General features: G+C 28.1%; 1 long non-coding RNA gene across 1 annotated transcript; it reads left to right on the forward strand.

Annotated features, from left to right (window-relative positions):
• The first annotated feature begins 10,294 nt into the window (after nt 1-10,294).
• Nucleotides 10,295-13,809, forward strand: LOC135267411 (uncharacterized). Its single transcript, XR_010335838.1, has 4 exons — nt 10,295-11,066; nt 11,135-11,416; nt 11,468-12,687; nt 13,684-13,809. It is a non-coding gene; the product is annotated as an uncharacterized LOC135267411 (long non-coding RNA).
• The last annotated feature ends 713 nt before the right edge of the window (nt 13,810-14,522 follow it).

Below are 14,522 nucleotides of genomic sequence, written 5' to 3' on the forward strand. Positions count from 1 at the left end.
TGGTAATATGGTATTTTGCATCTGTCCTATAAAAGTTTACCCGTTTCGCTCCATTGAATCATTAGAAATAAATTATTTTGACACAACAACAACACAAATAATTTGTTTTTGTTTAAACTGTAACATAAGTCGCTTTTATAAAACGAACTAAGACGTTTGGCATCTGTTTAGTGAAAGTTTTCTCGTTTGGGGGCATAAAATCGTTTGAAATTAACAGTTCTGGTCAAAACTATTACGTAAATTATTTCTTTGTATCACTTTAAAGATTTGCGTTATAGTCTTGACGAGAACTGTTAATTTCAAACGATTCTATGCTTTGAAACCACTATACTTTCACTGAACAGAGACAAAACGTCTGATTTCGCCTTTAAAAAACGATTTATGTCACAGTTTGGATTAAAACCAATGATTTTCGTTTATTCATTGTTACAAACAAGAAACCTTACATCAAAGAAACTGAAAATCTCTTATTCAGGCCCAGAAAATCAAATTACGTTTCAGTCTGGACACAAATTACTTATTTTAGACGATTCTTTCTTTTGAACACGAAAACTTACATTAAAAAGATTAAAAACGTCTTATTCTGGCTCAAAACTGCAAATTATGTATTACTTTGGATAAAAGCAGTTTATCCTGATTACTCCTTTGCTTAGAATAGAGCAAACTTGTATAAAACTTAATGAAAACTTTAAATTTCGTCTCAAAGAAATAATTTACGTTATAGTTTTGACCAGAACTGTTAATTTCAAACGATTTTATGCCCCCAAACGAGAAAACTTTCACTAAACAGATGCCAAACGTCTTAGTTCGTTTTATAAAAACGACATGTTACAGTTTAAACAAAAAAATTATTTTCGTTGTTGTGTCAAAATAATTTATTTCGAATGATTCAATGGAGCGAAACGAGTAAACTTTTATAGGACAGATGCAAAATACCATATTACCACATAAATCGTTATTTTAAAGCAAAGTATTAGCTTTTGCACTTGTTCAATTAAAGTTTGCTTACTTCGAAATATGTAGTCGTCCGAAATAATTTTTTTTTGTCAAAACTATAACGTAATTTGTTCTTTTGAGCTTGAATATAGAGTTTTCATTACGTTTTATAGTAATTTACTCTACTCTAAGCATAGAATCAAACAGAGTAATCCGCTTTTGTTAAAACTGATACATAATTTGCTCTTATTTTCGAGAATAAGACATTTTCAATATGTTTGATAAAATTTTTCTTGTTTATAGCAAGGAATCGTTTAAAATAAGCTGTATTTGCCTAAACTGATACGTAATTCGATATTTGTGCATGGATACGATGTTTTCAGTTTCTTTGACGTGAAATTTCTTGTTGCAAAAGGTAATACTTTGCTTTAAAACAACGCTTTATATGGTAATATGTGGTTTTGCATCTGCCCCATAAAAGTTCATTAGTTTCGAATCATAATTTCGTTTGAAATAAACAGTGCTGGTCAAAACTATAACGTAAATTATTTCTTTGAGACGAAATTTAAAGTTTTCATTAAGTTTTATACAAGTTTACTATATTCTAAGTAAAGGAGTAATCAGGATAAATTGCTTTTATCTAGAGTAATATATAATTTGCAGTTTTCAGCCAGAATAAGACGTTTTTAATCTTTTTAATGTAAGTTTTCGTGTTCAAAACAAAGGATCGTCTAAAATAAGCAGTTTTTGTCCAGACTGAAACGTAATTCGAATTTCTGTGCCTAAATAAGGGGTTTTCAGTTTCTTTGATGTAAGGTTTCTTGTTTGTAACAATGAATTAACAAAAATAATTGGTTTTTATCCAAACTGTGGCATGAATCAGCTTTAAGACTATAACGCAAATCTTTTGTTTTGTGCTAAAATAAGACGTTTTTAGTCAGTTTGATATAAGCTTTCTTGTTCAAAGCAAAATATTGTCGAAAATCAACCGTTTTTGTCTAAACTGAAACAAAATTCGGTGGTTTGTGTCCGAATACAAAGTTTTCAGATTCTTTAATGTTAGGTTTGCTGCTTCTAACAAAGAATCAACGAAAATATTTTGTTTTAATACAAACTGCAATATAAAATGTCTTTATAGGACAAAACATGATGTTTGGCATCTGTTTATTAAAAATTTACTCGTTTGGAAGCATAGAATCATTCCAAATAAGCTATTCTCGTCGAAACTATAATGTAATTTGTATTTTGTGCTAGAATACAGCGTTTTTGTTAGATTTATTAACAATTTTGTCTATTTTAAGCAATGAAACGAATAGGATTAGCTGCCTTTATCCAAAGTGATACATAAATTGCTCTTTTATGCCAGATTAATACGTTTTTAGTCTGTTCGATGTAAGTATTCTTGTTCAAAGCAAAAGATCGTCTAAAGTAAGCCGTTTTTGTTTGAACTGATGAACAATTCAGACTGAGAGTCAACAAAAATAATTTGTTTTAATCCAAACTGATAATTTTTGACCCTATAAGAGTCCTATAAGAGTCCGAGATACGCCGTTCTCGTCAAGTCTATAACGTAATTCGTTTTTTTGTGTCAGAATACGACGTTTTCTGTCTGTTTAATATAAGTTTTTAATAATAATAATAATAATAACAATAATAATAATAATAATAATAATAACAATAATAATAATAATAATAATAATAATAATAATAATAATAATAATAATAATAATAATAATAATAATCAAAATAATAATAGAAATAAAAGTAAGCTTAGTTTTCTAAGCAAAAATGAAGCTTATTTTGTGTGTTATATGAGCGCTTTCTCATTTCTATGCAAGAAATCATCTGTGATCTGTATTTTTAGGCAAGAAATGGTCTAAAATTAATAACTCATTTTAAAACTGGTATAAAAACATTTACTATACAAAAGTTAATAATAATAATAATAATAATAATAGTAATAATAATAATAATAATAATAGTAATAATAATAATAATAATAATAATAGTAATAAAAATAATAATAATAATAATAATAATAATAATAATAATAATAATAATAATAATGATAATAATACTTATAATAATGAATTTCTTTCTAAATTAAAGCTTAGTTTTTCTAAGCAAAAATGATGCTTATTTTGTGTGTTATATGAGCGTTTTCTCATTTCTATTCAAGAGATCATCTGTGATCTGTGTTTTTAGGCAAGAAATTGAATAAAATTAATAACTCATTTTAAAACTGGTATAAAAACATTTACTATACAAAAGTTATAATCGGTCTTTAATAATAATAATATTAATAATAATAATAATAATAATAATAATAATAATAATAATAATAATAATAATAATAATAATAATAATAGTAATAATAATAATAAAAATAATAGTAATAATAATAATAATAATAAAAATAAAAATAATAGTAGTAGTAAAAGTAAGCTTAGTTTTCTAAGCCAAAATGAAGCTTATTTTGTGTTATATGAGCGTTTTCTCATTTCTATGCAAAAGATCATGTGTGATCTGTGTTTTAAGTTGTGTCAGAATACGACGTTTTCTGTCTGTTTAATATAAGTTTTTAATAATAATAATAATAATAATAATAATAATAATAATAATAATAATAATAATAATAATAATAATAATAATAATAATAATAATAATAATAATAATAATAATAATAATAATAATAACAATAATAATAATAATAATAATAATAATAATAATAGTAATAGTAACAAAAGTAATAATAATAATAATACTTTTAAAAAGGAAAAATGGAGCTTATTTTGTGTGTTACATGAGCGTTTTCTCATTTTTATGCAAAAGATCATGTGTGATCTGTGTTTTTAGGCAATCTAAGCCATTTTATAGTTTTTAATATTTAACAAAAATTTGCTTTAAAATAAAATGTTTGAAAAACCAAAATTAAACTAAATTAATTGTGTCTAACACTTTAGTAGAGGAAAAAGGAGGAGACATAAAAGTCACTAAAGTCTTAAAGTTGTCTTTAGTCGTCATATTAATAACAATAACATTTATAACAACAATACTAGTAGTACTAAATTTGCTTATATGCAAGCGCTTAATTAAGGTAACAGTTTTTTTGTTTTTTGCCTATATCTCGAAAACAGTTACTCCTATCAATTTTTACTTTTTCACCAAAATTAAAGGTGATAAAATTTCCTACAAAATAGTTATTTGCATTTTTCATGTAGAACTAACCATAAGCGAGATATAAGTTTGAAAATAATTATTAATTAAAAAAAAGTGTTTTAACAGAAAATGTCTTGTGATTTAAAATACACTTAATTTGTTGGGTCCAATACTTTATTAGAAGAAAAAGGAGGTGACATAAAAGTCACTGAAGTCTTCAGAGTCGTTTTTAAATGCTGCATTTTTGACTTCGTCTCAAACATTGAAAACTGAATTACATTTTTGTTCAGTAACAGTTACAGTTTTCTTATTGGTTTTTTGCTTATATCTCGAAAACAGTTACTCCTATCAAATTTTATCTTTCTTTCAAAATTAAAGCTGATAAAATTTCCAACAAAATAGTTATTTACATTTTTCTTGTAGGACCAAGCATAAACGAGTTATAGAGTTGGATATAAATAATATTTAACAAAAATTTGCTTTAAAATAAAATGCTTGAAAAACCGGAATTAAACTAAATTAATTGTGTCTAACACTTTAGTAGAGGAAAAAGGAAAAGACATAAAAGTCACTAAATGTTTCAGAGTCGTCTTTAGTCGTCATATTAATAACAATAACATTAATAATAATAATACTAATAGTACTAAATTTGCTTATATGCAAACGCTTAATTAACGTAACATTTTTTTGGTTTCTTGCTTATATCTCGAAAACAGTTACTCCTATCAATTTTTATCTTTTTTTCAAAATTAAAGCTAATAAAATTTCCTACAAAATAGTTATTTGCATTTTTTTGTAGGACCAACCATAAGCGAGTTATAGAGTTGGATATAAATAATATTTAACAAAAATTTGCTTTAAAATAAAATGTTTGAAAAACCGAAATTAAACTAAATTAATTGAGTCTAACACTTTAGTAGAGGAAAAAGAAAAAGACATAAAAGTCACTAAAGGTTTCAGAGTTGTCTTTAGTTGTCATATTAATAACAATAACATTAATAATAATAATACTAATAGTACTAAATTTGCTTATATGCAAACGCTTAATTAAGGTAACAGTGTTTTGGTTTCTTGCTTATGTCTCGAAAACAGTTACTCCTACCAATTTTTATCTTTTTACTAAAATTCAAGCTGATAAAATTTCCTACAAAATAGTCATTTGCATTTTTCATGTAGGACTAACCATAAGCGAGATATATGATTGAAAATAATTAATATTTAAAAAAAAAGTGCTTTAACAGAAAATGTCTTGTGATTTAAAATACACTTAATTTATTGGGTCCAATACTTTATTAGAAGAAAAAGGAAGTGACATAAAAGTCACTGAAGTCTTCAGAGTCGTTTTTAAATGCTGCAGTTTCGTCTTCGTCTCAAACATTGAAAACTGAATTACATTTTTGTTCAGTAACAGTCACAGTTTTCTTATTGGTTTTTTGCTTATATCTCGAAAACAGTTACTCCTATCAATTTTTATCTTTCTGTCAAAATTAAAGCTGATAAAATTTCCTACAAAATAGTTATTTGCATTTTTCTTGTAGGACCAACCATAAGCGAGTTATAGAGTTGGATATAAATAATATTTAACAAAAATTTGCTTTAAAATAAAATGTTTGAAAAACTGAAATTAAACTAATTTAATTGTGTCTAACACTTTAGTAGAGGAAAAAGAAGAAGACATAAAAGTCACTAAAGGTTTCAAAGTTGTCTTTAATCGTCATATTAATAACAATAACATTAATAATAATAATACAAATAGTACTAAATTTGCTTATATGCAAACGCTTAATTAAGGTAACAGTGTTTTGGTTTCTTGCTCATATCTCGAAAACAGTTACTCCTATCAATTTTTATCTTTTTACTAAAATTCAAGCTGATAAAATTTCCTACAAAATAGTTATTTGCATTTTTTATGTAGGACTAACCATAAGCGAGATATAAGATTGAAAATAATTAATATTTAAAAAAGAAGTGCTCTAACAGAAAATGGCTTGTGATTTAAAATACACTTAATTTATTAGGTCCAATACTTTATTAAAAAAAAAAAGGGGGTGACATATAAGTCACTGAAGTCTTCAGAGTCGATTTTAAATGCTGCATTTTCGTCTTCGTCTCAAACATTGAAAACTGAATTACATTTTTGTTCTGAAACGGTAACAGTTTTTACTTTGGTTTTTTGCTTATATCTCGAAAACAGTTACTCCTATTAATTTTTATCTTTCTTTCAAAATTAAAGCTGATAACATTTCCTACAAAATAGTTATTTGCATTTTTCTTGTAGGACCAACCATAAGCGAGTTATAAAGTTAGATATAAATAATATTTAACAAAAACTTGCTTAAAAATAAAATGTTTGAAATACTGAAATTAAACTAAATTAATTGTGTCTAACACTTTAGTAGAGAAAAAAGAAAAAGACATAAAAGTCACCAAAGTCTTCAGAATCGTTTTTAGTCGTCATATTAATAACAATAACATTAATAATAATAATACTAATAGTACTAAATTTGCTTATATGCAAACGCTTAATTAAGGTAACAGTGTTTTGGTTTCTTGCTTATGTCTCGAAAACAGTTACTCCTACCAATTTTTATCTTTTTACTAAAATTCAAGCTGATAAAATTTCCTACAAAATAGTCATTTGCATTTTTCATGTAGGACTAACCATAAGCGAGATATATGATTGAAAATAATTAATATTTAAAAAAAAAAGTGCTTTAACAGAAAATGTCTTGTGATTTAAAATACACTTAATTTATTGGGTCCAATACTTTATTAGAAGAAAAAGGAAGTGACATAAAAGTCACTGAAGTCTTCAGAGTCGTTTTTAAATGCTGCAGTTTCGTCTTCGTCTCAAACATTGAAAACTGAATTACATTTTTGTTCAGTAACAGTCACAGTTTTCTTATTGGTTTTTTGCTTATATCTCGAAAACAGTTACTCCTATCAATTTTTATCTTTCTGTCAAAATTAAAGCTGATAAAATTTCCTACAAAATAGTTATTTGCATTTTTCTTGTAGGACCAACCATAAGCGAGTTATAGAGTTGGATATAAATAATATTTAACAAAAATTTGCTTTAAAATAAAATGTTTGAAAAACTGAAATTAAACTAATTTAATTGTGTCTAACACTTTAGTAGAGGAAAAAGAAGAAGACATAAAAGTCACTAAAGGTTTTAAAGTTGTCTTTAATCGTCATATTAATAACAATAACATTAATAATAATAATACAAATAGTACTAAATTTGCTTATATGCAAACGCTTAATTAAGGTAACAGTGTTTTGGTTTCTTGCTCATATCTCGAAAACAGTTACTCCTATCAATTTTTATTTTTTTACTAAAATTTAAGCTGATAAAATTTCCTACAAAATAGTTATTTGCATTTTTTATGTAGGACTAACCATAAGCGAGATATAAGATTGAAAATAATTAATATTTAAAAAAGAAGTGCTCTAACAGAAAATGGCTTGTGATTTAAAATACACTTAATTTATTAGGTCCAATACTTTATTAAAAAAAAAAGGGGGTGACATATAAGTCACTGAAGTCTTCAGAGTCGATTTTAAATGCTGCATTTTCGTCTTCGTCTCAAACATTGAAAACTGAATTACATTTTTGTTCTGAAACGGTAACAGTTTTTACTTTGGTTTTTTGCTTATATCTCGAAAACAGTTACTCCTATCAATTTTTATCTTTCTTTCAAAATTAAAGCTGATAACATTTCCTACAAAATAGTTATTTGCATTTTTCTTGTAGGACCAACCATAAGCGAGTTATAAAGTTAGATATAAATAATATTTAACAAAAACTTGCTTAAAAATAAAATGTTTGAAATACTGAAATTAAACTAAATTAATTGTGTCTAACACTTTAGTAGAGAAAAAAGAAAAAGACATAAAAGTCACCAAAGTCTTCAGAATCGTTTTTAGTCGTCATATTAATAACAATAACATTAATAATAATAATACTAATAGTACTAAATCTGCTTATATGCAAGCGCTTTATTAAGGTAACAGTTTTTTGGTTTCTTGCTTATATCTCGAAATCAGTTACTCCTATAAATTTTTGTCTTTTTTTCAAAATTAAAGCTGATAAAATATTCTACAAAATAGTTATTTGCATTTTTCTTGTAGGACCAACCATAAGCGAGTTATAGAGTTGGATATAAATAATATTTAACAAAAATTTGCTTTAAAATAAAATGTTTGAAAAACTGAAATTAAACTAATTTAACTGTGTCTAACACTTTAGTAGAGAAAAAAGGAAAAGACATAAAAGTCACTAAAGGTTTCAGAGTTGTCTTTAGTTGTCATATTAATAACAATAACATTAATAATAATAATACTAATAGTACTAAATTTGCTTATATGCAAACGCTTAATTAAGGTAACAGTGTTTTGGTTTCTTGCTTATATCTCGAAAACAGTTACTCCTATCAATTTTTATCTTTTTACTAAAATTCAAGCTGATAAAATTTCCTACAAAATAGTTATTTGCATTTTTCATGTAGGACTAACCATAAGCGAGATATATGATTGAAAATAATTAATATTTAAAAAAAAAGTGCTTTAACAGAAAATGTCTTGTGATTTAAAATACACCTAATTTATTAGGTCCAATACTTTATTAAAAAAAAAGGGGGTGACATATAAGTCACTGAAGTCTTCAGAGTCGATTTTAAATGCTGCATTTTCGTCTTCGTCTCAAACATTGAAAACTGAATTACATTTTTGTTCTGAAACGGTAACAGTTTTTACTTTGGTTTTTTGCTTATATCTCGAAAACAGTTACTCCTATCAATTTTTATCTTTCTTTCAAAATTAAAGCTGATAACATTTCCTACAAAATAGTTATTTGCATTTTTCTTGTAGGACCAACCATAAGCGAGTTATAAAGTTGGATATAAATAATATTTAACAAAAACTTGCTTAAAAATAAAATGTTTGAAATACTGAATTTAAACTAAATTAATTGTGTCTAACACTTTAGTAGAGAAAAAAGAAAAAGACATAAAAGTCACCAAAGTCTTCAGAATCGTTTTTAGTCGTCATATTAATAACAATAACATTAATAATAATAATACTAATAGTACAAAATCTGCTTATATGCAAGCGCTTTATTAAGGTAACAGTTTTTTGGTTTCTTGCTTATATCTCGAAAACAGTTACTCCTATGAATTTTTGTCTTTCTTTCAAAATTAAAGCTGATAAAATATTCTACAAAATAGTTATTTGCATTTTTCTTGTAGGACCAACCATAAGCGAGTTATAGAGTTGGATATAAATAATATTTAACAAAAATTTGCTTTAAAATAAAATGTTTGAAAAACTGAAATTAAACTAATTTAACTGTGTCTAACACTTTAGTAGAGAAAAAAGGAAAAGACATAAAAGTCACTAAAGGTTTCAGAGTTGTCTTTAGTTGTCATATTAATAACAATAACAATTATAATAATAATACTAATAGTACTAAATTTGCTTATATGCAAACGCTTAATTAAGGTAACAGTGTTTTGGTTTCTTGCTTATATCTCGAAAACAGTTACTCCTATCAATTTTTATCTTTTTACTAAAATTCAAGCTGATAAAATTTCCTACAAAATAGTTATTTGCATTTTTCATGTAGGACTAACCATAAGCGAGATATATTATTATTATTATTATTATTATTAACATAGATTCTTTGCTGAGGTTAACACCTTTATAGCAAAATATCAAGAAATACGGTTTCGTGTTAAATAAAACACCATTGAATAATGAAAAATGAAATACAATTTTAATCTACAGTTAAATTAGTTAATTAATAAAGGTTAATGTTAATTATTGTAATGTGTCATATTGATTCTTGAAGGAAGAAACAGTAACAGCTGCAACAACGTTATCAGGCAAGCCATTCCATATATCAAATGCACGATTTGTCAAATAATTCTTTCTAACGGTAGTCTTAAATGGTTCTTTTTTCAGCTTATAAGAATGACCTCTAAGTCTGTCATGATATTGAATTTGCAAGAAATTGCGTGTTACTCCAGGAAATAAACCATGAGTAAGCCGAAAAATTTGAATTGCATCTGCCCTGTTTTGACGAGCACGTAGATCTGGTATTTTGAGTATTTCAAGACGTTGTTCATATGAAACTTGTCTTAAACAGTGTGTCCATCTAGTTACCAGGTGCTGAGTTCTTTCCAGCAAATCAATATCCTTTAACAAATAAGGTCTCCAGACTGGAATGGCAAATTCCAAATGCGGCCTTATGTAAGTGATGTACACCTTTGAAATAAAACTGACTGAAGGATTTGGAAAAACATGCTTTAGCAAATAAAACATTTTACGCGCTCGACCCACTGATGCTAGACATTGCTCTGACCATCCTAACTTATCATTTACAATGACCCCTAGATCTTTGGTTGAGGTTTTTACACTCAGGAGTGTGCCATTTATATGGTAAAGGTACTTTGGGTTGTTGTGGCCACACTGAAGTACACAGCATTTTGCAATATTTAGTGGTATTTGCCACTTCTCGCTCCATTGGAAGATTAAATTAAGTTGGTCTTGCAAGTCCGTGACAAGTGGGTTAGCAAATAACTTAATATCATCCGCATATGCTGAATAGCTGTCCAGTGAAAACAATAAATCTGCTGTATATAACAAGAATAAAATTGGTCCAAGAACTGATCCCTGTGGGACCCCACTTAATACTGGTTTAGAGTACGAAAATTTACCACAGACTTTTACACAATAGTTTCGATTTGATAGAAACGCTCGGATCCAATCAAGCAAATTTCCTGTTACACCATAGGACTCCAGTTTTGCTAACAAGAGATTGTGAGGGACTTTATCAAAGGCTTTACTAAAATCAAGGTAAATTATGTCTACAGGTTGGTTAGTGTCTAACATTTTTGTCCATAGATTTGTGCAGGATAGCAAATTTGTGACAACTGACCTACCTGGTAAAAAGCCGTGCTGATGCTCAGGTATTAAATTATTTTTTCTCATGTAAGTTAATAGTTCCTTGACTATAACTTTTTCCATAATTTTACAGCATGTCGACGTGAGACTTACAGGTCTATAGTTAGCAGGATCAAGTTTATCTCCTGACTTGTACAAAGGCGTGATTGTTGCTTGCAACCACTCGTAGGGCAAAGTGCCTTGTAAGAATGATTTTGTCATCATTTTGGCAAGTGGGCCCGACAACGAAGCAGCACAAGTTCTCAGGAGTTTGGGAGGTATCTGATCCGGACCTGGAGCTGTATTTAATTTAATGGCACAGAGTTGGCTTTTTACCAGATCCGGAGTAAAATTAATATAAGACAACCCACTAAATGTACTTGTAGGCATAAATGACGGTATATTATTATTAATGTTTAAATTATAGGTAGCAGCAAAACTGTCCGCTAAAGTGTTTGCAGTTTCTGTATGATCGGAGCAGAGTAGACCTGAAGCATTTCGTACTAAAGGGACCGACACACGACTAGAGATAAATTTACGTACATGGGAATAAAATAGTTTTGGTTTATTTAATATAGAATTTTCATAATTACACCTGGCTATTTGTAAATCAGATTTTAGTTGGTTAGAAAATCTTTTATAAGCAGAAAAATTATCTTCAGTAGGCTTCCTTTTAAATTTTTTCCATAATTTAGCTTTGTATTTTATTTTGTCAAGCATGTGTTGATTTATCCACGGTTTATCTTTTCTCAGTCGGTTTGTAAACAGTCTGGAATTTGTTGTAATGCAAGTTTGTAAAATCGATTTAAAATGTTTCCATTGTTCTTCCGCATTTAGTGAATCTAAACCATTCCAGTCGTAAGTCAAGAGACTTTCGTCTATGCGAGTGTAGTCAACAATTGATGTTGTTTTAATTCTTGCATTTGGCTCTGAATATATCATAATTTGTAACTCAATTTCGATTTTTGAATGATCAGATGTACCTACAGGATTCGAAACGTTTAAAGACGATACAAGGTTAACGTCAGACAAAATTACCAAATCAAGTAATGAAGGACGTTGTTGGGATCTAAATCGTGTAGGTTCAGTGACTATTTGTGACAAATTATTCTCCAAGAGCAATTCAGAAAATTGTTTTTCGATGATTGTTTGACCTGTTGTGTTTTTAGCAGACCAGTCTATACATGGAAAATTGAAATCTCCCATGATAATTAAGTTAGGATACTGATTAATAGTTGATTGTATGGTATTAAATAGATTTTTATCATTTTCGTGATTGTTAAAAGACGCTCCTGTTGGTGGTCTGTAAATACATGCTATAACAAAGGTTTGTTCATTTCCTTCAAATTTTAACCATAGAGAATCATAAGGTTTAACAGATATGCAAATTTGAGTAATTTTAAAAAATTTTGAAATTTTAATTTTATCTACATAAAAACACACACCGCCACCTTTTTGAGATAGGCGATCATCTCTGTAAATAGAGTAATTTTCAATGTGTACAGCATCATCAGAGATAGACGGATTAAGCCAAGTCTCCGTGAGTGCGATAATAGAAGGTCTAAATTCAGTTACTTCTAATAACAAATCATTAAATTTTGAAGATAAAGATGCGATATTCGTATACAGAAGAGCCATTGAACAAGGGTAAATATTTAGTTTTTTTGATGTGAAATAATTTTTGGTACGTGGTTAACGTATTTAATTGTCAAGTCCTTTTCGCCAACATCAAGTCTTCGCTTTAATTCATCACGCAAATTGTTTAAATGCTTTAGTTGACCCGGGGTTTTATCATCACTAATAGTAATGTGAGCAAATTGTGGGTGCTGCAGCAAAGACGATTTTTTCTTCAAGCATAGACGTGCCATTTGTTGAGTTTTAAATTGCAATTTTAATAAGCGAGGTTTATCACCGACGGTTTTTCCTACGCGAAAAACATTTTCCGGACCAATCACAAGTGATGGATCAATGACCTCGAGGACATCATTTACCACATCCACGTCTTGTTTATTAGCGACAGGTTTAACATTGTACATAATAACATTGCACGCACGAGCCGACCTGTTCACAGATTCGGCGATAATTTCTTCGCGGTTTATAGCTTGAGACGTATTGTTATTAATAATAAGAGATTCGAGTTTGCTAAGACGCTCATCAAATGATGTTTTTATGTCATTTACGAGTTTTTTAATTTCTGAAATTGCTGTGATAGTTACGTTGCATCTATTACAAAACAGTTTGATATTTGGAGAGCGAGACTGAGAAATAAAGGCGATTTCATTTTCGCTTATTTTGAGGCAACGACAGTGAATATTTAGCGAACAGCCGTCACACACCACGATAGGTGTATCACGACTTACGCTTTTAAAACAGTGGCAGCAATTAAATTCAGCCATTAAATTTAGTGATTTAAACTGAAATTAATGAAATTAATGTAGACAAAATTTGGACACCAGACGCTCACTCTGCGACAGAGCGATAAATACTAAATTTTCACTGCGCCGCGCCGCCGCGATACCAGCTGCTGCTGCTATAGAGGGGCGAGCGCTATCTTATACTGCCGCGATAAGATATAATTATGCGTATCTAATGACGGATATTAACGAATTAAACAAGAATAACTTACCGAAATCGCAAAAATAGTAATTTCCAGAGGAAACAACAACAACCACATACACCCAGATATCAAATTCAACAATCAACACCAAGAATCAACCACTGAAAATGAATCCCAAAGGCAAGAGCACGCAGAGACACGACTGCACTCTCATACGCATATACGTTTATACGTTTTCAATCATATATGATTGAAAATAATTAATATTTAAAAAAAAAGTGCTTTAACAGAAAATGTCTTGTGATTTAAAATACACTTAATTTATTGGGTCCAATACTTTATTAGAAGAAAAAGGAAGTGACATAAAAGTCACTGAAGTCGTCAGAGTCGTTTTTAAATGCTGCAGTTTCGTCTTCGTCTTAAACATTGAAAACCGAATTACATTTTTGTTCAGTAACAGTCACAGTTTTCTTATTGGTTTTTTGCTTATATCTCGAAAACAGTTACTCCTATCAATTTTTATCTTTTTTTCAAAATTAAAGCTGATAAAATTTCCTACAAAATAGTTATTTGCATTTTTCTTGTAGGACCAACCATAAGCGAGTTATAGAGTTGGATATAAATAATATTTAACAAAAATTTGTTTTAAAATAAAATGTTTGAAAAACTGAAATTAAACTAATTTAATTGTGTCTAACACTTTAGTAGAGGAAAAAGAAGAAGACATAAAAGTCACTAAAGGTTTCCAAGTTGTCTTTAATCGTAATATTAATAACAGTAACATTAATAATAATAATACTAATAGTACTAAATTTGCTTATATGCAAACGCTTAATTAAGGTAACAGTGTTTTGGTTTCTTGCTTATATCTCGAAAACAGTTACTCCTATCAATTTTTATCTTTTTACTAAAATTAAAGCTGATA

The sequence above is a fragment of the Tribolium castaneum genome, unplaced genomic scaffold (assembly GCF_031307605.1).
Source record: "Tribolium castaneum strain GA2 unplaced genomic scaffold, icTriCast1.1 ptg000017l, whole genome shotgun sequence".
Classification (NCBI taxonomy): Eukaryota; Metazoa; Arthropoda; class Insecta; order Coleoptera; family Tenebrionidae; genus Tribolium; species Tribolium castaneum.